This window comes from Varanus komodoensis, unplaced genomic scaffold (genome assembly GCF_004798865.1).
Source record: "Varanus komodoensis strain SLA01 unplaced genomic scaffold, ASM479886v1 scaffold14_1, whole genome shotgun sequence".
Classification (NCBI taxonomy): domain Eukaryota; kingdom Metazoa; phylum Chordata; class Lepidosauria; order Squamata; family Varanidae; genus Varanus; species Varanus komodoensis.
This window is the reverse complement of record NW_025335438.1, coordinates 24,458,605-24,483,582: the sequence shown is the minus strand read 5'-3', so window position 1 is coordinate 24,483,582 and position 24,978 is coordinate 24,458,605.

Sequence of the window (24,978 nt, the reverse complement as noted above, 5' to 3'; positions counted from 1 at the left end):
GTGGCACTGCGGGGCATATTACAGTCATTCTCTTGCCTCAGCCCCCTCACTCCATATTTGATGGGATTAGGAGGCCCTGGGATGTCCCCATAAAGATGTGGGAAATGGCCACACCCCAATGCCCATTTGTAATTTCTCCAGGGGGTCTCAAATAGAAAGCACACAGATCACATTCTGCTGAGAAATGAAAGGGTATGCAAGCCAGTGCTGGGTCATGTCTTTTGGGCTGAAGCATCCAATATATATAATGGCAAATGCACATAACATGTCTTCAGGGTATTGTCTGGAAGCTGAAAGGATGATGCTGTCTGGTTTCTCTATTTTTGTTTTTTGGCCATGTTCCAGATTAGAATAAAGAACATGGGTCTCCTCTCTTATTTTTAGAGTCTTAAGGCAAATTACATCTTTGTAATTTGGACTCTTCATTTTTTTCAGAAGTGTTGCTGCACTTAATGTATGTAATGGAGTTTGATTATTGTTCTTAAAGGTTTTTTTTAGATCTTGTTTTCATTTTTTGATTTCTTGTATGTGACCATGCCATTTGCCCCAGAAGAGTTGTATGAAGATACTAAAATAGATACAAATAAAATAAATAATCCAGAGTAAAGAAGACAAAAAAGGGAAATCTAGAGTCAAGGACAAGAAAAACTTCCCACCACTGAAATTAATAGGATTAAAGGAAACAAACAAAGGGCAGTAGCAGGGCTGCAGGGAATTCAGTTACAACCAGCAGGTACATCCCTGCTGCACACATGCAGCACATGTACCAGAGAAGGGGATCTTGCACTTCAGTGTGGCCATGATCCTGTTGCCTTCTCCTTTATCTCCAAGCCACAAAAAGGAGCAGAAGCAGCCCCACCTCTCTCAGGGGTACCTAAGAACTGGGTGCAAGCAGAGCAGCTCTCCAGCTATGTCAGTTATTCTTATTTGGGTCAAAGGCATAAGTGGTTCCTGGCATGATCACTGAATTGAAAAGCTGGCACCGAGCAATTATTTCTCACCCCCATCAACACAGCAGCAGCAAAGGCCAACTCGAAGGGAAGCAGCATATCTACAAAAACTTCTAACTGAAGGCAGAAGCCAGGGAAGGGTCACATTCCCAGATGGAAATGAAATCAGCTCCACCTGGCCGAAAACCAAGAAGGAGGGATTGGCGGCAGCAGCTGGACCATCTGCCCTGCCATGGGACCAAGCCCCTGGGGTCTTTTAGGAGCCAGTCTGCCCCAGTGAGGGAGAGCTTACACATCTGTGTGCCAGATATATTGAATCTGGCCCATTATCTGCAGGGATGCTTGAGAGGGGATCCCACCTAGCCAAAGCTACTGTAACAGCAGCAGCAGCAAAGAGAAAAAGCTCTCTCCCTGGCCCCATTCACAATACAGACACACAATGCTCAGGCAACCTGAGTCCATTATGCAGAAATTTAGCTGACCCTTGGAGGTATGTAGGAGGCATTAGCAAATACTCTGGAACCAAAGAAGGCTACAACCTGTTCACCAACACCAACCATTTTTAAGGAATAAATGAGAGCAGGGATTTCTTTTCACAAAAGCTTTGAATTCATTCAGGTGTTAATTTATATTTGTACATGTCAATAGGTTTCTTTTCAAAGGTATTATTTTCCCAAATTCCAAGGAACTCACCTGTACAAGGTTCAAAAAGCAAAGTGAAAAGGAAATCTGGGGAGCTTGGCTGCATGTAGAAAGCCAGTTGTAACCCCAGCTAGCAAGGGCTTGACTGGCTGCAGTTAAAATGCTCCACTCCAAACAAATACAAATTAGCCAGAGTGCACAGCCCCAGTGTCCACCTCATTTGAATGACTATCATATTGAGGATAGGTGAAATAAATCTTTCCACTCCTGAAAGACACATTTCAGTACTGTCAAAGGAATACAGGAAGATTCCTTGTGCTGAGTCAAACTATAGGTCCATCTAATTCAGCCTTATCTGCACTGACTGGTTTTCCAGGCAACCTTAACTGGAAATACTAGGGACCAAACCTGGATTCTTTTGGAATGCTTTGCTACAGACCAAGCTCTGAGCTTCCCTTTGGGCAATGACAGGTAAAGAATGGAGGAAAAAGTAAATGTTCTTGGGATATATGCCACTGGCAGTTTAATTGTTATTTTTTGAAGGTTACTTCCAGTTTATTTCCACTCATCAGTGAGTTAAGAAGCTAATTTTGCAAACTGATGTATGACAGCCCTTTTGGCAACAAGAATAGTATCTATTCACTATCTCCTGTAGCAACAGGAAAAGAAGGTAATATGTACTCTTTATGTCTTTTGCAGCAAACAGTATCTATGACTGAGTTCAGACAACAGAATAACCCACACTCAATATCTTAGTATGGATTAAGTGTGGATTGTCATTGAACCATGGGTTGTTGCCAAAACATGGCTTAATGTGTTGTTTGAACCCAAGCATGATAGCAAACCATGGTGAACAACCACACAACAACAAACCATGTGTTCTTTTCATGGATTGTTCATTGTTAGCAGCACAGCTGTGTTCACACAACATGATACCTAATGTTTCAACAACAATCCATGCTTCAACAACCAACACCCAACCAATACACAACTCTTGAATGTGGATGATCATATTGCCTTAACCTAGTGATCTGTAAGAAGAAAAATGAAGGACTAAAATAGCCACTGCTTTGTCTATATTGGACAGGAACAAAAGAAAGTAAACCACAATTGTTTCATTTTCCTACAGAAAGCAGGCCATGCAGTCTAAATCTGTGTACAGCTTTTTGTCTCCCCTTCAGACACCTCATCTCATGACAGAAGTTTGATGTTCAAGACAGCCTGTAGTGAACGTCACAAAAGCAGCAAATAAAATGCAGGCACACTTCAAGTGTGTGCATGAAAGATCCAAGAGGATTTACTGTTATGTGAACTGTGAGTTTAATGGGCAGGAAGCCTTTTTCAACACTTCTATAGGGGTAGCATTTCAGAAACTTTCCCCCTCTTTTCACTGCTGTCCCTTATCAGCCATTACAATAATGGCATAAGCTGGGTAGTCGAACTGTCTGCTGGGACTCCTGTGTATGTCCATTTGAAATGAATGGGAATGAAGCAAAGGAACCTTTCTTAGCAACATCCATGTGCTCTAAGAGCACCATCTGTTTGGACTAAGGACCAAACCAGACATCACTTTAAATGTGTATCTAGTAGCCATGCCTCATTAACAGTGACCCTTTTACTCTAGAGTAGGCATTAAAACCCTCATGTGATGAACAGGTGGCCTTTAAGATCTGGATCTGGACCCCTGTGCCTACTGTAAAGTAAGAATGAAAATAAGACATAGCTACTAAACAGACCTTTAAAGTAATGTCTGCTAAACCCCAAAGCAAATAATCAACACAGAACTAACAGAAATGTGTAGTGATATTCTGTACCCGCGATCTGATAAGTGAGGGCAAAAAGCAGCTGCACTGTATTCTATATTCAGAAGAACATGTGTGTGCATGTAGTGACCAAGGTCCTGTTGGGAAAATTTGGATAAATCCTGTCTGAAAAGCATTACTTCTGTGTGCTTTTGCATTGTGGGATCAAATCCTGTACTCCTTCTCAAAACCAAGCTAAGTCACTGTTTAAAATGGCATTGGAATTCAGTTTACCAGGAAGTATCTTCCTAGCCCAGAGGGCTTCATGTGCCCTGGTCATTCAGAATGCCTAGAGTCTGGATAAGCTTATGAGTTCATGCATATTTTCTCAGTAGCTTGAATGTACATGTCTAAGCAGACCTGGAGATGGGTTCAAGTTACTCAACTAAAGTGTCAATACACTGCAATCAGAAATATTGCAATCTCATTGTCTCTGTGTGATTGACTGACATTCCTTTATCTGTTCTGTATGTGATGATCTCAGAATCTTATTGTAATGACTGCATTCTGTCATCAATTGCCCTGCACCTGTGTACGTGACCAAGAGAATATAAATGCCCTGTAATGGTATTGAAGCTTTGCAGCAGCAGTTCACTTCTGCCTACCCAGTAATACATTATTGTGAGTGTACCGCTGGAACCTGGGTAATGCAATAAAGCCAAGATGGTCTGGACGCTTGATCTTTCCCATGAACCCGAGTTTTATTTCCTCTTCTCAAATTGAGATTCCAGGATTCTGACAGCCCTGCTCATGTGTATGTGTAAGCAGCGGCTGGCAGCTCCAGTGTCAGTGGGGCAGTATATCCACTCCAGTTTCAAGATGAACATTAAAGGAGCTATCCATAGTGCTGAAACTAGCATAGTGCTTTGACTTCAGAGTGGGTACACTGGCCCAGGCACATTGGAGTCACCATTTTCCATTCAGACCAACAATTTGCCAATACGTATGCATGTTTTAAGTTCAAATCATATGTGGAAGTTCATTGGAAAATGTACAATGTATATGTGAGATATAGAACTACTGTCTGACTGTGAGAGCAGCCCACTACCACTTCTGTGAGTGGCTGGCCTGGTGTTTCTTTTTTGCAAGTGGAACCCAAGTGGAATGGGGGTTTGGTGCTTCTGAGGGCAAGCCCTGGAACAAGTGGAAATGCTTGGGTTTTTTTAATGGGGCAGGGTGGCAGAGCTCTTTTAGAGTTCTCTGTCACTAGACAAGCTCACCCACAATGTTTTCATAATCAGTGCAAGGCCCTGAACATCCCTGGGTGTGTATTTGTGTGGTTGCATAAAGCCAGTTTATTATCATGAGCTCATTGGATGGGGAAAGAAGTGCCATCTATTACCAGCTGCACCCATGATTCTGTGGTTCCCACATTAGATTTGCCTGCAAGGCCTGGTGCTTGTTGCTGCTAACATGTGGAACAATGAAATGTTTTCACTGTAGCCTAATACTGAGTATATGTAACTCAGTATTATATGTACTCAGTATGCATATAAAATCAAAGTAAGCACACTGTGGCCTAGTGCTGCCCCATCCTATCTGTTTAGATTAGAACCAGGAATGGTTTGGCAGGTTACAGGAAATCTCCCCCTTACCCTGAACTCTACTACTGTGTTGTTCTAGTCAAAAATTTGACTTTATGCTTCATAGTCCCTTGACACCAGTCTGGCACCCAAGGAAACCATCTGTTATTTTCTTACCCAAACACGGATACCATAATTCTCTGTCATTCTCATCTGGTTCACTCCCCAGGATAAACTAAAATCCTGCTCGGTTTTACCTTTTGCATCCATTCATTAGCTGAAAGTGCAGCAGAAATGCTTGATTTATACAAGACTGTATGCATTCAAGGTCATTGGAGACAACACAGGCGTTTGGGCAAGGGACTATGGGAATGTTTTAGGCATGACTTGATATGAATGTAATAATCAGAGTGGTACTCACAAGGAGGAAAGCCCCTGGCAAGTACAAATCAGATGACCACTTTAAAAAGATTAAAATGTCAATGGATGCATAAGTCCTAACAAGACTTCCTTATAAAGATGTAAAACAGCAACAGCACCCTGTAAAATTAGAAGAAAAGTTAGTTAAGCAGGCATTGTGATATACCTATGAAATGCAATTTCCCTCTCCAAATTGGTCTTTCAAACTGATCTTGTATAGGTTTGCAGCCACACCTTCTAACAGTTGTAGGTGACAGATTTTGATGATGTTTGCTCCCAGATAATCTTGATGAAATTACTAGAAGCAGTTGACGCGAAATGATGCCTATGGACATAATACTTTGCTTATGTGGGTTAAGTTTTGTTGAAATCTCTCAACAGAAAACTGTTGAGAAATATTAGGAAGAGAGTATAGTACAATTCATTGTCTCTAGAAAAAGTGTGTGCAGGGTGATTTGGTCTGCAAGTCTTAAGCACATTATTGGGCATTGAGTCCCACTGAACTCATTTCTGTGTAAACATATATGGGATTCTAGTCCTTGGAATCCAGTCAATGGACAGGGATCCAGTTGTGACTACTAAGTGCATCCCTGTCCATTTCCATATCTGCCTACTTCTGAGCAGGGTAGAGTCTTCTGTGGGAAATCCAGTTTCATCCAGCATTACTCCTCTTGAGCATCCTCATACCTGCTGGTGCCCTCCAGGTCTCTTGGAGCACAGCTTCCACAGTCCCTAAGCATTGGTCAAGATGGATGCAGCTTATGGGAGTTGTAGTTCTAAATGTTTGGCAGGGGCCATATTGCCTGGCCATGCTGTTCTTATGAGGCCTCAGCTTGATCATACATGCTCTCTGAAGATTCCTTTGTGGCCTATATAGCAAAGATGGGTTACCTGCTATAGGTCTTCCTCTCCACTGAGCTTCAAGTCTTATTTCATTCTGCTTGTGTGCTCAGGTGCCTTTGTACTCCAGATGTGCACAGATGTGCAGGAGGTCTGGGGAGTATTCTGAGACCCATGCCCATGGCAAGTAGATTGCATCTGGGGAACCTTATGACATTTACATTAAGGGCTAGTGGCACAATATTGTTCCAGATATTAAGGATCACATACTTAAGAGGTTTAAAGTACATATCCAGAATTGTAAAGAGATTCATGTGACAAGAACATTGTGCTACCTATAGAGGCTGAAGCCCTCAGAGAGGTGTCGGGAGCAGCAAAAGACATGAGGATTTATGACAAGGAACAGCAGTTGCAATATCTAGTGCTAAACATTTAATCTAAGGTTACAGTTTTTACTTCAGATCAGAGCTGAAGTCAGCAGAATTAAATCTTGAAGTGCATTTCAGCGACCTTAAATCCTTCGGATATTGTTAACAGTGGCAGACTTCCAAAATGCATTTCTTTAATAAGACAGTAAAATATAAAGTTATCTTCTTCAAGAGGTGGGGGAGAAGGCATTGCAGGGAAGAAGAAAGTGAAAGCATCACAAAACTGTGTGCATCACAAGGCCTTACTAATATTATGCCCACTCTACTCCAATTCTTTGTTGTTCACCTTTTTTTGCTTCTGTGATAAATCAGAGGGAAATATTTCAGGAGCAAAGATGGACTTTTTTCTTTCTTTCTCCTTGTAGGTTGGAAGAGGATAAGGATTTGCCAGTCCGTTGGTAGCCAATTGTCTTTAGGCAATCAAAAGGGATTCAGCAGCTGTTGCCGTCTCTTTCTTGCTTAACATAACTTTGTGTTCACCTGCAGCTAAAGCAAATTTATGCAGAGCATACTGGGATGCCGTTCAAGTCCCCAAGGCAACTCCATTAGCTTTCCCAAGAGCTCCATTAAATGCTTATTAAAGCAAACAAACAAACAAAAATACTTTCGGATAATCCCAAGGTTCACCATTAAACATGTAAAAGCATCAGCAGAGACTGAGGAAAGACCAGCCTACCATGCTTAAGTGCCCCTTTTGTGTTCCAGAATGACAGCACATATGGCAAGGGCTATGGCCCACTGTTGGGATATCCCTGCAGGGCAGAACTGGGTGTAAAGTACTGACCCTTTTTTATTTAGTTGGCTCAGCTTTTGAGAATCTGTCAGTTCTGACTTAAACCATTAATATGAATGGCCAAAGAGAGATATCTGTATTTAAAGTTTTATTTTCTGGGGAAATATTTCTGTGACAAAGCACCTCAAAATAAAACTCCGATAGCCACTGTATCATGCATATAAGAAATTACCTATAAACTAGTGAGTCCTAGGAGACATCACAGCTGGTGGGATGAGGAGATCCAAGCGAGAAAGTAGACTCAGTGCCAGGTTCAAATCTTCATCCAGACAGGGAGGATTTAGCCAAACTTGGGACATTTTGCCTCTTTCCTTCTACTTTGTACAATACCCTGAGGTCTCTGCATGCATATATAAATAAAAATAAATAAATATTTATTAAGGTGGCTACTTATGCACAGCCCAAAGAAGAGGATACCAATTTTCAAAATATTTGCATCTGCAAATGAACATTTAGAAGAGGTAATACCTAGAAACATCAAAAGGATGGAGTATTACTTAAGTCCCATTTATATCAATGGGTCCACTCAAAGCAGGACTACCATTGCATACCACCCTTTGACATTAATGGAAATACATCTCACCTACCTGCTCTTTAGCTTTAAACTTGGCATGAACTAGATAGCCCTTTAAAGAGGATGTCTTCAACCAGAGGACTTCAACAAGCCTTTCAAATACAGCATGCCATCAAAAAGAAGACTGCTGTTTGTAAGATAGTCCCTCTGGCCAACCTAACGCTGGAACGTGTGCAGGATACCTGAGCAGCAGAACCTGTTCTGCATCATGACCTGCTCTGCCCTAGAACTTCATTTGTAAGGTGAAAGCCTGAGGCCCGCTCTGCCTTGCTTATGGCCTCTGTCCTGTAACTTCTTCACTAATTGTGAAAGAAAGTCATATGCTCAAAGGTATTCTCTTTCATTTTTACTTCTGTGATTGGGTTGATCTAGATGAACACATATTTTGCCACGCCATCCTTTTAGTTTCCCTCTTGCATGAGCAATGAGTAAACCAGGAAATTTGTAATGGACCATGGTTTCCCATTTTCTTTGAATCAAAAAACTATAATGACTAGTACTGCAATTCTTAAACGTATTTAAAATATAGTTTAACAACCTTGTTTACTGCAGTCCTGGTAACTATAAGTTCTTCTGCCCATATTCTGCAAAGTCACAGATATGCGTTATGCACCAGAGCAGAACAATAATTCAGAACTTTCTGAAGTGGCACAATAATTCAGGCCATCCTTAAACTAAACAGAATTTCAAGTTGGGGTCCCACACATCTCTTCTGCACCTATTCTGAACATGGCTCCTGACTCACTTCCACTTTTTATTTATTTTATTTATTTGGGTATTTTTACCCCATCCAATACCCAGTTGCTTTCCATCGGTTGCCAGGGCTCCTGGCTTTATTGCCACTGCTATTTGGAGCTGGTAATATATCAGGACACCACCACCTACTCACCAGACACCACTATAGAAGAACAAAATCCTCCTTCCTTATTGTATGTCGTCAGGCCATATTCAGAATGAATCTTCAGAATGGCAAAACCTTTTGTACTAGGGATTAACATCCCCCCACATCATTGATCCAATCTAAAGAGCCGTGCAAAAAACAAAACAAAAAGCAGTTAAAATAACTTTGTAACTGAGCTTGTCTGGCAAAAATAATGCCCCTGCACAGCAAAAGTGCAAGTTTTGACTTTGCACCTTCAAACTTCAGCTGCATTTATAACAAAGACACAAGGTTCAATTTCAAATTGCTTTGATTCTTAAGACTCAATGGCTAAAATACATATTGTGAATTTCCCTCCCCTTCCCTAATAAAAATCAATAATAAATCAATCCTTATAATAAAGACTGACTATAGTGATGGAAGGCTAAGCAGAGGGAAAGGGGGATATGTCATCTGATATGTCACTTTTAAAATACAGATTGCCTATTCTGTTTTTTTCTGAGGTAGCAGGCAGGCAGAGTTCCTAGAGTCACCATTATTACCTATTAATAGGGTCTGCTGCAGGTTTCAACCTAGAGTGCATTTGTGTTTCCTTCTGTCTTGGGCCCCTGAGACATTGAGCATTGGACGGAAGTGTTGAGAGCCCCTTAACTACAGCTTAGGTAGACTTACTAATATAACTTCTTTTTGCAGAGTCCTTGTAAAACACACACCATTCTTTCCCTCTTGCAGCTCTGCAGATTTCTCAATGATAACAAGGCAGACAATTTACAATTGACTTGAGGTGCTTCTTTGCTATGGAGCCTTCTTCTATCTTGTCAGATGGACTTGAAAAACAAGTCCCTTTCTCCAGAGGTGTCATAGACAACTCAGAGAGGCATAAAATATCGGGGTGCCTCTTTTTCCTTCTGTACCTTGTACTACCATATATTTCTGCTCAACTTTTATCTAGGCATGACATGTGCGATTCACACAGCTTTTTCTTGTCCCTGTGTCCCAAGCTCTGTCTTTCACAGTCAGATAGATTGGTGACAAGATCCCCAGATTTACCAGCTAGTTGTTTGGGCTCAGGACCAATGTGTAAAACCTTTGTTGCCCAGTTCCGACAAGGTTTTCTGAATTTATTTTGTTAAATGTACATATGGCACTCTCTGCTTATCAGGCATCCAGGACAATGAATAATAGAAATAATCTTAGATGGCAGCCTGGTAGAGTGTGCTAGTCGATACAAGGTGTGACTGCACTACTTTGCAAGTGCACATATGACTCCAAAGTGTTCAGAACTGCCTGCCCAGTACCACGGCCTATTAAGATGGCCACTGTTATGCTCTGTCTTACACCAAGTAATTGGCATATTCTACTATCCCAGCATGAAAAAAGAAATTGTTTCCTTTTAAGCAAGCTGTTGGAAAGCTTTGACCAAGATGTGACAGCAAGCAAAATAAATAAATAATAGAAATTGATTGTTGGCACTACAAGCAAATAAGAAGCAGGGGCTCCTTTGCAGGGACTCTCATCTGAGGAGTGGACTCTTGATCTGTTTATGGCCATGCCACCTCCCTGCCTGCTGTGCAATGATGTAACTACAGTTTAGCCTGTGTACCTTGAAAAGAAAGCAAAACCAAAACAAGCAGGAAAAATGCTTCTATACTGGACTGAGCATATGGGCATGGCTTCATTTGCAGTAACATAGTAACATAGATGGAAAGGGGGGCTTCTGAGAGCCAGTGTGGCGTAATAATTAAGGCTGGGCAAGGACTCAGGAGATTGGGTTTCTAGTTCCCACATGAAGTGCAAGGGGTGGCTCTGGGCCAGTCACTGACTTTCAGTGGAGTCTACCTCAGAGGGTTGTTGTGAGGATAAACTGAAGAAAAGGGGGACATGTAAACTGCTTTTGGCTCATTGCAAGAGGAAAAATTGTAAGCTGTCCCAAGATGTTCTGCAGGGGATGGGATAGAAAAGTTGTTAATAAAATAAATAAATAAGTAAATAAAGGTGGCATATACATGTAATAAATAGAGCAATAAAAATATGCAAGCACCCACTCACAAATTTGTTTGCTTGTTTATCCTTCCTGCAATGGCCCAGTGCAGTGCTCTACTGGGAGCATTGTAAGAAAATAAGAAGGTAGCCTGACTTGGAGTTGCTCATGCTGCTGATGCCACCACCACAGAAACGCAGCAATGGGTGAGGGTGCCTTGCAGAGCTAGAGATCCAGCCTTGAACTTCATGGGGAAAGATGGGCATGCACTCCCAAGACTGATTCTCGTCCCTGTAGTGTGCTGAGGTGTGTTAGGAACATTTTCCTCCATGAATTGAAGAATGTTTGGGAGGAAAGAGAGGGATCTTTTGCTCGGAGGACATGTGCCTAAGGGGCTAGTATACCCAACAATATTTACCTCCCCATTACCTACCTTCTTTACTAACATGGGGACTGTGTGGGTTGACCCCTCACAGTTATTGTTCAAGCTTATCTTAAAAGCTGCTTCTGTACAAAAGTGCTGGACTTTTCAGTAAAGCACCATAGCTGTGCAACCAAGAATACATTTACTTATGATGTTGTACCTGACTCCCCAGGATCCTGACATAATAGAGATACCTATCAGCTTTCTCAGGGCATTCAGGATAGGCATGACTCCTCTAGGCTCCAGATAGGCATGACACGGCCAAACACTAGAATAATCAGCTGTCTCAGGGTATTATTATTATTATTATTATTATTATTATTATTATGCATGATAGGCTTAGCTCTCCTAAGCTCGAGCCCATTCAAATGACTAGTAACTGCCTCAGAGAATTCCCCTGGTAAGTGGAAAGAGCTTACCTACAATGTAATGGACAAAGATTGCTTAGAAGGTGTAAATTAAAAGATAAAACTTACTGCTAACCAAATCTGCTTCTGTATATCGCTTGCTCAACTGCTTATGTGATTCTGTAACTCCCCATTGTCACCATTGTTCTCATTCTTGTCAAAAACTAATTGTATTGTTCCCCATTTGCCGAAAGCGGATTGTGAAGGTATAAAGATCTCCTTCCAACTCTGTTCAAGCACCGCATTCCTCCATGAATGTGGTCCCTGCTGCAGGAATAAATCTCCTCTTTACTTTACCATCCGGTCTCTGGCCTCGTCTGTAACACCGCGGGTACAACAATGATCTCAGCCACTGGTTATTCTGAGCAGAGAGAAAGAGGGAGGGAGGGAGGGAGAAGGAGACTTTATACTTAAAGTGAGTCACTAAATGGCCCAAGAGGACTTGGCCTAAGATTGATCTAGACTAGACTATACTGATCTGACTTCACTTCACTGTATACTGAATGACATTGTGTCTTCACCGGTTTCGGCAGAGTTACCGCTGCTGCAAAAAGAGTCTGAACCCATCACATTGCAGTGCCTTAACTTCACACAGCACTGCTCCAGCCCAGTGAAATTGAACGCCAAATCCTCTTCCATAGATTTATTCTGTTACCACTTATTATTTTGGCAACAATGAACCTGGCAGGTGGTCAGGAAGAGGGAAAGGGTGTGTGATGGGGACAGGGAGGGTAAGGAGGGACATGGACTGGCTATACTGGCTGGGGAATGCTGGGAGGTCTAAGACATTTTTTGTCTAACCCTCGGGGCTCAATCTGCTCTCAGAGCCAGCTCTGAGATTGCAAGACTTTGGAGCTGGGGGATTCCAAATGATCCTATGGTCATAGGATTGCACTCTTAATGTCACACTTATTTTGGTCCTGCATTCTTCAAAATTGATCGGCCTACTTCCAAAATTAGTTTGTGAAGGGTTGGAGTGCCAACTGGTCAGAAAAACAGACGTTCCAAGACAAGCTGTGATGTTCTAATTCTCTCTACTTATATTAGCAAACTGAATTCCTTTTGAGGAATAAAAGGAAGAAAGAAAATGTAAACTTTGAAAAAATGGAAATCCAAAGGTCTCAGTTATTGTAGACCATGATCTGAAGTAAGGTTCTAGTTCATCTAATTCAAAGGAAATGCTCTATGTAAAATGAGTTTGGCACTTGTGAATGATCAAATGTTGTTGTTTTTTTGTTGGGAAGATGTGTCACAACTTAGAATACTTTGTTGTATCTGTACTTATTTCGGTGCATATACCTACTATATTCATCACATTCACAGTTACTGCACAGTTTGCGATAACGTGAAGCAAATCAATATAATCCTCAACTGCAATTTATCTAGTTTCTGCACACAGTGTAGTGCTTTCACCAGTGCATGTCCCAAAAGGCTTCTGCTATGGACTCATATACATGACCAAATACCATGGATGGGTATTTGCCTTTCCTATTCAGCCTATAAACACTAACAGTGTATGTAACAGTGTTTAGTCTGGAGTTGCACAAGTAACAGACTGACTTGACCTCTGGTGGTGGTGCCCTGGACAAGCATAGGGGGGCATAATTATTATATCCATATCACAGGGGATAAGACTTATGGCTTATGCCAGCCCTACAAAATAGTCCTGTCTTGTTATAACATTTTTGCTGAGGGTGGGGGAAGCAGGGAATGGGGCAGGATATGAAAACCCTTCAGTGTAGTCCACTGCTGACATCCATCTTCCTGGCATTTTTTTTAAAGAATGCAGATAGATTCTGTGGAGATGATAGTAGTAGCAATGTAATTACGTTTGGGGTGGAGCAGGTGAAGGGGGATAGCAAAAATAAAACAACACCCTGAAGATTACATCCATGGACTGAAAGACACCAAGATAGGTTGATAGCTAGAGGGTGGGGAAATATTAGCAGAGGTCATTTGGTTGGTTTATGAGGCCTGGCAAAAGTGATGATGGAGGCCCTGTTACTGTTTCCTACTGGGATCGATGTGTGTGTGTGGCACTCCGGTCAGCAATGTGGCAGGACTAGGACAGGTGGCAATGGCCTGCACTGGAGCTGAAGTAGGGACTCCTCCACTTTCCTGGGCAGCCTAAGTCACACATGGATCCAGACATCACTTTTCAAGTGTGCTCATGTAGCAGTTCCCAGTTCAATATGAGCAATTTCTCTGAAACAGCTGTCATGTGGAGAATCATCACAAATCCACCTGGATGAGAGACCAGTGGTTGATCCCAAAGGTCTTATTTTATACGTAGCATCTACATTGATAGAATGGCTTGCTGTGAACCAGAAAGTTCCATGTGAACAAATTTAATATGGCCATCTACACGTTGTCTGTATTACATGCCTGTCACCAAAACTATTTCCTTTATCACCTAAAACAGGTACGTACTTAACCTTTGGCCATGGAAAAGCGCTCATGTACCATAGGCCTTTGGGCCATTTTTTACTCTTGGTTAACTACCGCAGTGGGGTGGTGTATTCCTGCCAAGCCTGTATATGCAACCAAACATGAGTAGTTATCAGCTTAAAACAACTGTGCAGTATGTTTTACCAGCCATGCTAGGGGAACTGCATAATCGACAATCTACACAATGAGTACTTCTGGTGCTATGCCAGTTATGTGGCAGAAACATTGGTGAGGGTGAACATTCAAGCAGGGCCTTTCATTATCACTGTGCTGTAGCACTGGTAGTAATCGTACTTCTCCGATATAATCTTCCAAAAGTATATGTAACAATGGCAAAGAAAAGAGCAACAACTGAACAGTGGCATTTGGTCAAGTATCTGAAGCCCTCGCAGTTATTAAAGTGGCTAATTATCGCTGCAGTGTTTTGCCATGTAAGCAATCCTGACAGGAATTAATGACACCGGTGACCTACCAATGGTACTATAGCGACTGTCAAAAAGTGATTGTTTATATTGAGGCATGCATGCTGTTCAAAGGAGTGGCACATGGCGAGGCTGTGAGGGGACTAACATTTGATCAAGATGACAAGCCGTGGCAGATTCCTGCTGCTCTCCGAAATGGAGGCAGGATGACATGTATTTGGTGTCATTTCAATGTAGATTCCGACACAAGCCAATTTATGGTGCAATTTATGTCTTGACTCTTGTAGTAAGGCCAAGCAAGCTATAAAATGTAATAAGAATTTCTTCAATCAATGTCCGGAGGAAAAACAAATCACTCAGTTACTGACACAATATTGCATCAACACTCCAGTAAAGTTCTCACAAGTGTGTGACATGCCCCAGGGCCACAACAAGCTTGTTGAATAAAAAGCTTGGCATGGCAACATCACATCCCTAATACGGTTGCTTCTAAACTTTGCAACGATTACCAGATCACTTTTCATCCTTGCAGCTCTGCAGTTCATTAAAAAGACCCCTGCCCCGACCCTCTTTCCCCTTCTTCTCCCAGTTTCAGACTTTTCTTATTACATCTTCCTTTCCTCTGTCTCTCTGTTTCATGGCCAGGATAATGCATATTGCAGAGGCAGATGCCCAAACAAATCTCTGCAGAAGTCTTCCAAGCAAACTCATGGTGATGCAATATTCATTAAGTTCTCTGATCACTCTTTCTAGCCAGTCAGCAATTCAGTACGAGACTCATGAATTTTCAGTCTTGGTTGTTAGAGAGGGTGGGACCATGACTCACAACAGTTCCTAGACCTTCTCTTCCTGTTCTTCCTAAGATGGAACCTCTAGTAAGCTTAGTCTGTGTTGTGCCTACAGACCCCCCCCACAGCCTTTCAATTTGGGATTGTATGGCTTTGATCCTTATGCTGCTTGCTAGGAGAGCCTACACAGGGTCCATTGTGAGGTCATCTTTTGCCTGATGCTCTGGTTGTATCTTTAGGGATCTGCCCTGTCTGGAGAACTTGGAAGTCTGGGGCAGGTGCCAGACTCTCAGGTTCTGGAACCCTGGGGAGCAGACTGCCAGTCCAAGTGGTCCCAATGCAAGTATGTGGCTCAAAACATGTAGAAGCTGCATTCCAGAGCAGGAAGTAAGGGTCAGAGAACCTGGGGGTAGTTGAAACACAGAGTCTACTACCTTGTGAGGTAGTGTGTTCCACTGTCAGACAGTTTGTATGGTCAAAGCATTATTTCTCATGTTTAGTTGAATCCCCCTTTCTTGTCATTTGGGCCCATTGGTTTGGGATCTACCCCACATCCCCAAAGAAACAGAAAATAAACTTGCTGTATCATTAATGTCATAGACTTTCAAATATTTGAAAGGAGCTGTCATATTGTCTCTTAGTAATCATCCAGTTGCTTAATGTTTTCATTATAAGACTTTGCTTTCAGGCCTAGAGATGTGACATCCCAGAAAAAACTTGGAAATTCAAGGAAAAAAACCAACAACAGGATTTTCCTGCTTTTTCCTGAAGCCTTTTTCCCTCCACAAATGGAAGAATGGGAACACTATCAGATCTGCACAATTCTTGGGCACTGCAGACAAGAGTTGAGGCCACAATTCTCAAATGCAACAGGAAGATGCATTTCTGCCTCTTAGGAATGCTGACACAGTCACAAGAGGAGGAAGACGATTTCAGCTATTCCTTTGCTTGTGGAATTACTCTTGTTGGTATAGTTGGTGGACCTGCTTCTGTTTTCTTGACTACATCTCAGAGCATGGGAGAAAGTACAGAGCAAGAAAAGGCGGCTGAAAATATCCTTGTTTGAAAGGTAAGAGTTTAAATGTTGCCTGAATTCAAAAAACTTTACAAATAAATTCTTTTATTTGTAATTGTTGTTTTATGTTGTATTTTAATCTGTATTTTATTCTATTTTGTATTTTGCAACTGTAACCCACCCAGGGAGCCAGGTGGCTAACGGGACAGATTGGAAAACAAACAAACAACTATTTCTGTTGTGTTAGTTTGTCTTCACAATCCTCATGTAAAGTATAATGTATTTATGATTATTAATCTTATTCTTTGTCTCCCCCCATGCCATTGGTTAGTGTTCACTGGGAAGCTACCAACTAAGTTATTTTTTTCCCTCCCTTCCCTCAGCAAAATAGTGAAATGAGTATCTAGCATATGGAGGCATTTCTTCATTGAAAGTTCTTCTGAGGGGAAAAAACATGATTTACAAATGCTATCAATTGCAAAAGACATTTCCAGGTGCTATTAGCATGGTGAAACGTAGCCTTATATCGTATAAGACTTGTCCTGTAGTCATTTCAATCCTTCATTGATGTAAGTGAGAAGGACCAAACTGATGTGCAAGTAACTTATCCCAGGGATTCCAGAAATCCTTTTCCTGCACTTTCAGTAACTCCAGCATCATTGCAAGGGGTTTTCCCATCAACAATAGCATCAGTAAATCAACACTGCAAAGAACTGCATCCCAAAATACCCAGTAGCTTCATTTGTAGTTGCAAGGATCCCTGAAGATCAGGAAAAACGGACCAAAGTATTGTAAGAACAATATATTTTACTGGAACCTCATTGTCAATAACTCAAAATGCATTCCAGCAAGAAGCTTTTAAATTACTAAGACCATCTTATTGTTTGCCCAGCAGAATTCTTTGAACCATAGTCATTAGAGTCAGATTTTGGAAACTCTGAGAAGCTCTGTGTTTTGCAGTTTGATGAACAAATGTGAAGAAGAAGGATTTTTTTCTGCAGCGGGCTTGGGACAAACCCTCACAGAACCCATCTCTCCAGAATTCTTGGACTTCCTCTTGTGCTCAGCCCAGTCTTGCAAAGGGAGCCAAGCCAAGAGGAAGTCCATGAATGTGCACAGAATGAAGGCTGTGCAGCTGGCAACCTTCTGCGTCATACACAGCAGCCCAACTGGCAGCTACATGTGGTGTGAAGGAGGGATGCTGCTAGCAGTCTCACGGAGTTCTGTTCCTGGTGAGCTCTGCATGACCACCCTCCTTCTGCATCAGGCGCGGCAGCCCAAATGATGCCGGCAAGTCGCATGGAAGAATGACACTGCTTCTGCAGCACATGGGGCTTGGTTCCTGGCAAGCATCCTGTGAACACTGGGCATGCTTGCTAAGAACTTGGACTCAGGGCTGCTGCAAAGTGGTCCAGAGCCTGAGAGCCAAGCCAAGGGAATCCAATGGATTTCTCACACATCCCTACTTTCTAGAAACAACACCTGAACCAGGTTTTTATAGAAGCATTTGAATAGGAGCGAAGAGATATGCTGCAGAGTATATCAGATATAAAGCAGGTGACGTTCTATAGAAAAGTTGGCATGGTAAAAAATTTACCCTGCTGATTGGCAATGCAGGTAATATGAAAGTGGCATGGATAATGATAAAGATAAGTAGCTACATCTCATTGCCATCGTATGTGCACATCATTGGCTAAACTTTCTTCTTAATGACAGCATGAAAGTGGTCACCCTCTAAAAGATCTATAGACAAGCAAAAAAGAAAAGAAAAGAAAAAAAAGTAAAACATGTCAAACTCACCCATATTGTTGCTGCAGTCTTCAAGAAGAAGCATAAAGAAAATATAGTGGAAAGAATAAAATAGTGGAACTGCAGCTCTCTAATAAATTGGATGAGCGGAGTGGTGGTCTCCTTTGAAAGTTTACTTAAAAAATAAAGAAGCTGTGTAAGAAATAGCAGTAGCTGAGGTTCTTAAAGTACCCAGAAATTTAAGGAATATTGTACTTAACTAAGATGTCTTCTGAGTTCAGGTGAGGAACTCCCTGAAGATTCTACAACATGTTTCTTCAGCAATCAGGCCATGAACTTTTGTCAGAAAATCCTTACAAAATTGCCAGGATACAAACAACTGTTTTTGAAAATCTAAGTGTCTCTCCATGCTCAAGCATAGAACAAAGTAAAGTGAAAGATTTTATTAAGAATCAGGAAGAACGCTGTCGCCATCCAATTCAAGTTCCTGCAAATCTGTTGGATCCTCTATTCAAAGGCAGAAATGTAAGTGATGCTAGCACTGTCTGCTGCATTTGACTGGATTACAAAACAAGCAGCACATTTAGGACTTCATGCTGGAAAAGTGCATCCAAATAAGTCAAAATACATAACATCTTCAGGGATTTGGTACAGGAATGCAGTCTGGGATACTGCCAAACATACCCCTCCTCTAGCCTGGGGGAGATCTGTACAGAAGCCCCTTCTGTTTATGAGGGAAGATAGTTGTGGTGTTTTTGCAACACACATTTGTCACAGTTGGGGCACATGCTAATGAATACAGCATAGTGACTCAACATGCACTTGTGTCATACAGAAATGCAATTGTGGGAGAAGCTGTAGGAGCTGGAAAGGAAATGTATGCAAGGAAATAACCTTTCAGTTTTCTCTGTTTAGTGTTTGTGTTTTAGCTCCTTTAGCTATAGGAGATATTTTTTAAAGGAAAAAAAAAAAAAACAGCTCCTACTGCTCCCTCACAAAAGATCAAGGAGAAGAAAGAAAAGTGCTGCTGCATGCGCATGTTCTCCCAAGCCCACTTGAGGAGGCCAGTAGGACCAGCAGTTCCCTCATCCCCCTCCACCCAGAAACAAAGAACTTCAACACCCTCCTGTGTGGGCTTTCCTGCAAGCTAAGTCCAGTCAATTCAATGTGAATTACTTCTGAGTAAGGCTATTAAAGATAATCTCATTTACTTCTGAGCAGACATGCCTGCTACTTGTTTATTGAGCAAGAGGACAAAGGTGACAATTGGGAAGGCTTGGAAAGACACCAGACACATTAATCTTTTGAATGAGGAGACATTTGGTAGTCAGGGAAATAGAAACTGTGGAAAATGGGTGTGTGAGGGAGGCAGGAAAGCAACGGAAGGATATCAGCCTTGTTGCCATTTGGACAAGCTGAATCTGAACTGGAAGAAGAGGTGGAGTTAGAATTCATGGCTGAAATGCCAAGCCCAGTATGCCCCATGGTAAGCCAAGAGGCTGATGAGAATTGAACTGTATCTGGTTCTGAAGAAAACAGTGTTGAACTGGAAGAGTCAGAGTAGGGTGAACATAACTTGATTCAGCATTCGATCAAATGAGCAGCGTTTATGGTTCCTGCCTTCTGGTCCACAGGCATGGGGAACCTCCCTGAGCATGGAGCCAACTCCATTTGGTGGGAAGGAAAGAGGGATATTCAGGTTGGACTCAGCATGAGTCATTTCCCTAATTAGCTCATTTACCGACTTTTACTAAGCTCTGCAATACTTGTTTCAAATCAGAAAGCCACACTGGCTGGCATACTTAACACAATAATGACTGTACTTATTGCCTTGATCTGTTTGAAAGGAGAAAGGAAAGGGGGAAATATTAACCTTCAGTAGACTGGAGGGTACTACACAAGTTATCTGTGATAATGGGCACATTCTCACCTCTCACCAACCCACCCTGGCAATAAGTGACCACAATTTATTAAGCCATGGTGTACCAAACATATGATCAGGCGCACTGTGGGTTGTTGGCTCCCTCCCTCCTGTCCTTCCCCCTCCTTCTTTTGGGTAACCAAGGAACATGAGGGTTATTGCCTGCCTATGATCAGGAGCACTTTTTGGCAGCTTTTTCACCTTTATTTTTCTTGAGATGGGGATCCCCACTGCCAGCTATTGGCAGCCCCTTCAAAATGGTTTCCTTGTGGGAACTATCAAATTTATTTTTAGAAAACATTTGGTGGGAAAGCACTTTAGGGCATAATGCTATAGATGCTAGACAGAGTTTAGATGGGCATAGAAGTCAGGGTATTTGCTCCAATTTCAGAAATATACTCCAGGGTTGGAGCTGGCACCCAACCATGCAAAATGCCTGCTGCCCTTGCAACCAGCTCAAAAAGAACCACACTGGAGACTCTTGGTATAAGAACTAGAAGACTGGTGGGGAGGGGAGGAATGAGGCTGTGCCCCAGTCTGCTATGGCAGTCTGCCATCCCATAGCAAAGACCCAGATGTCTGAACCAGCCACCTAAGTCTTTTGCAGAGTGGGCGCAGTGTGAAGGCAAGCACTGTCTGTCTTCTATAGAATCTGCAGAACCCTTGGAATTTGGAGGATTGTTGATTGCCCGAAACAATTTTTAGCCACAGTTGTGCAACTGAAGGAATTTGAAGCCGCAGCTGCAACAACTTTTTGAGGGCTAACTGCCCCCCCCCCCCAGCACTGGATCCCTTTGAAAGAGTTGTCAGTGGCTGGTGAAATGGCAGTGCTTGGAGAAAAAATGGGGGAAGAGAAAAAAGCCATGGTAAGCTTGAAACAGCTCACCGCCATGCCAGGGATGGGAAGAAGCCAGAAACTAGCTGCTCCAGAGTGCATTTGGCCACTTCTGGGCTGGCTGGCACTGGCGGTTACCCAAAAGCCACTTGAGAAAAATAGCAAGAGTGTCTTGGCAGTTGATTCCCTGAACACATGATGGGGTTTGGATGATATGACAACCTATTGTGGGTGCAACAACCCATGGGATTGTGGACTTGTTTCTTACCTGTGAATGGGGAAATCAGTCCAAATCACAACAATGCATGGCAAGTAGCAACCCATAATAGGTTATCATGTCATGCAAATCTAGTCCAATACAGTCGCCTAATAATGCTTTTTGGGGTGGCCACCTGTGTCTCCATGTGAGGAAAGGAGAGGTGGGCAGCTTCCTCTGACAGCAGATGTTAGGAGCTCTGAAGGGCAGCAGAGTGGGAGATGGAGCACAGGCTCTGCGCCTGCACAACTGCTGTTTATTTCAATTAACTTGGCACAGGTATAGTGTCCCAGTGGTTGTACTCCATGCTGATTACTGGGAAGAGATTCCACATGCATTTTTCACCTCAGGTAGCAAAGCAACTTGGACAGAGGATACAAGTGCAACATAAGGAAAGGCAACAAGATGTTTATTTTTAGTGTGCTTGTTTGGGACTTGTTCATGTGTTCAGGACCCATTGATTGTAGAGTCTGTGAGCTCTCTGTGTGGGAATAGCATTACATTCTTCTGTGCAGAAAGATGTTCTAGAAAGTCTGTCGTGTTTAAAGATAGATGATCTCACAGGGCATGAATGCATGATACTAAACACATGCAATTGAACTTTACTTCTGTTTTTACTTCCAAATATGTGTATGGGAACTTCCTTCAGATAGAGAATGTTTACAGCTAAAAGTGAGGAGGAACCCCCCATTGGCACCAGTGGAACCCCCCGGCCCCTCTTTTGTCCTTATAAAGGGACTGTGACCATGAGCAGGTGAGAAGGTACTTTTCCTACCTCCAAAGCACAATCATGGGTATCAGACATCTGCTTATTTGGAAGGGGAAAGGAAAGCAAGGGTCGCCTCTGTACTACCAGTTTAATGTAGAAAATGGTTTAGTCCAAAGAACAGAAATAAGAACTAGAAAAGAAAGTACCAGGAGCTGCAAGCTAGGCTATGGATTAAGGCTTGTTCAATAACCTTATGCTAATGTTTGAAGCAGCTACGAGTGCCTGAGCAAAATTCTCCATTGTTCATAAGAACCAGTATCAATGTCACTCCTCTGATATGTAAAGGAGCCAGGACATCAAATAAATGTTAAATAGTACCACTAACCAGTAGTAACAATAATGGGTAATACAGTAAACAAATTTTATCACGTAAACAAATCCAGCAAGTGAGACACAGCAAATCTGTTCTTAGCAACAACGTTGTTATCTAGGACTCGTAAGGTGGCATCTGAAGGTAGAGCTCACCTTGCTCCACATCCCCTTCCTCCTCTGGTTGCTGCAACTAGTTTATATGAATATATTTATTCATGTTTTTCACCATGCTTGTTTTTACAGACTGTGACATAAAAGTGACTACCTACCCATAGCATCTATTCCTTGGAGGCTGTGATAATTGGGACAATTGTGTAATTGGCCCATTTCCTCTCTCCGCGAGGGAGTTCAAGTTTAAAAGGCTATACTGTGTGCATATTAAGAGGAAGAAAAAAGGTGCAGGAATGCTATGGACCCTATGGTGGATTCCAGGGTGGAAATGCATCCCCTGAGAGAGATAATTTCTCATGTATATCCATCCTTTGCCAAACCCTAGAGTGCAGTTGACATTTCTTTCTTTTATGAAGTTGTAACAATCCAATATGAACAAATATATTGGATTCTCAGCCTCATCTTCTAAGTTTAACAGAACAAAATTTAAACTGATATTGGTCTTCCATCTAATTCTTTGTTATGGAGATACAGGATAATAGGAATTTTAATTTTAAAGCTGCTTTCTGTCATGCTTGTTGATGCCTTTAGATAAATTCTGCTGAGAACTGACCATGCATCCTTAGAAATTATCTTTACACAAGGCTGCCTCAAGGAATTTTTTTTCCAGGTAAGCAAATATAATTAAAAGCGACCTTATCTCAAATATAAATTGATACCTTTTCTCTCTTGTGAACTGACACTCTGAATGCTTCCATTGGAGAGCTGTAAAACTGAGGCTTGCTGTGTTTGCACAAAATAATGGCAGCTTTGCGCTGAAAAATATGCAGCCCAAACTGGTGCTTGTAGCATACAGCATGATCAATTTGCTTATGGATAATCAGGAAATTTGATCACCCCAGTGAACAACTAGAAATAAAACTCATCCAACCGATCCCATGGGAAATGAACAAAATACTGAAAGAATTAAAACTACTCGATGAGCTACAGAAGAATCCCAGTACAGTATGAACATATAGGACTCAGAGAAAAAAATGCCAGGAAAGAAAGGTTATGATAATTCCCCTACTAGAATGTGCATTGGATTCAGCTGAAGTCTAAAGCCTGAGCAGGATCAGGCCTTATAGACTTTTTCCAGTATTTCCTGAGATGAAATGGGTTTCCCTCTAAATTGATCAGAACCAAAACTGGTCCCTGCCTGAGGTTTTGCTCATGAGCTGGCTCTAGAAAGAAAGACAATGACTGAGTTCAGACAATAGGAAAACTCAATCAAGAATGAGCACGAGCTGTCATTGCACTGTGGCTTGTTGTTGAAATATGGGTTGTCATATTCTCTGAATGCAACCAAGACATCAAACTATACCAAAGAACTCATGGTTCACATCCCAACAACAAACCATGGGTTAAGAAGCCATGGTTTGTTAGTGCAGCTGGCTTCAAACAACATAAACATTCTTCAACAACTCATGATTCAATGACAAAAAATATTCAACCCTTGAATTAGGGTTGTCATGTTGTCTGAACCCCGTGTGTCTACAAAAAATAGCATTTTTATCAATTTAGAGAAAAATGTAGAGGGTGGCAGGAGGGTGACTGGCTGATAGACAAGTTCACGTCTACTCCAGAGTATCTTATGGTCTATGTGCAAACTATGTTACCCCCCCCCCCCCACAGCAATTGTTGATTTTCATTGCCCTTCCAAAATCAAATTATTTTCTGGTAAAATCTCTGGTTGCTTCCCTAGAGAAGCTTCATGAAGACAAGTTCAGCTAGATTTGTTCTTAGTGAGCTCTGCAATGGTTAACCTGCCTATTTGTAAAAAAAAAAAAAAAAAAAAAAAAAAACCCACCCCCCAAGGGTGCAACCCCCCCCCCCCCACCCCGGAGGAATTGGCCAGTGATTGCCTGATGTTGGCCATCTCAGTTCTAATCATAGGACACATTATCCCAGGGGCCTTCCAAGTGCTATGCTTTGGGAACAGGCAGGAAGGTCATTTCAGCTAGTTTTCAACCGTACCCAGACCTTGCATCTGTCATTCTGAAACTTTTTAGGCTTCCTGACTGCCTTTAGACTTCCTACCCAGAGGTACCAAAAGTTGTGCCATTGCCTGATGACCGGTGGTGGGAGAGGGAAAGGTAAGTGAGTAACTTGTACCTCCAAACCTGGGGCCTCCCACATAAATCTATACTTTAAAAATGAAGTCTGATCTTGGATAAATCTCCCTGCACCGATTCATCTGAATCTCTGCAGGCTTGATCTCATCAGAAGGAGCAATTAATTGCTGCAAATGTTATTTAACTCTGCCACAAATCATAAAAATGTTACCAGCAGTTCCCCTTAAAAAAACAAACATTGCAAATGTGCAGCACAAATACCACTACACCTATTTTTCTGATATTTGGTATAGACACAACTTCCTCCTAAGGGGCTGTTTTATTTGTGACTAACATCCAAATTAAAAAAAAAACAAAACAACTTTTCCACAGTACTCAAAGGGAGGAACCAAAATTTGACTTGGGTTCAGTACCCAAACTGGAAGCAGAAAGCCTCTGGTTAGAGTAGTCCATTTTCAAAGCACTGAACAAGGATCCTAGCCAAATCTTGTGGTAGATGCACATGTTTAATTCTTTCTGTAACCTATGAAATTAAAATCAATTCCTGGTTAGAGAAAACACAGGTTACATGATA